Raw genomic sequence first — 493 nt, forward strand, 5'->3', positions numbered from 1 at the left:
AAAATATCTCCTCCCCTCTCCCCCGATTGGATCGGGATCGAGGAGGAGGCCACCGACGCCGCGCCCCGCCGCGCCCGGAGTTCGCCTCACCGGACTTCTCCGCCGGCCTGCTTCTCCTCTACGTCGTCGTCCCCATCACCCTCCTCGCGCACCGCAGCCATTTCCCTACCAGCCCCGTGATCCTTCCCCCTCCCTTCTCTCTCTGTCATGTCGCGCGCCCTCTCCCCCGCTGCTCTGCCAGTCCCGCCGTCGCCTAGCGTCGCAGCTCCGCGCCCGCGGACCCCTTCCCATGCTCGCCGCAGCTCCGGCGCGACTCTACCCGCGCCACCACGCCGCGCTCGGCGCGCACGCCCCTGCACCGCTCGCACCTACACGTGCGCCCCGCCTCGCCCCGGCTGCGGTCTACTTCGCCAACCGCGCCAGGCCGCGCCTGCGCTGCTCCCGCGCCGCAACCCTGCTCGCCGCAAGTCCCCACGCGCGTCGCCTCCTCTGT

Source organism: Triticum dicoccoides, chromosome 1A, assembly GCF_002162155.2.
Source record: "Triticum dicoccoides isolate Atlit2015 ecotype Zavitan chromosome 1A, WEW_v2.0, whole genome shotgun sequence".
In the NCBI taxonomy this organism is placed as follows: domain Eukaryota; kingdom Viridiplantae; phylum Streptophyta; class Magnoliopsida; order Poales; family Poaceae; genus Triticum; species Triticum dicoccoides.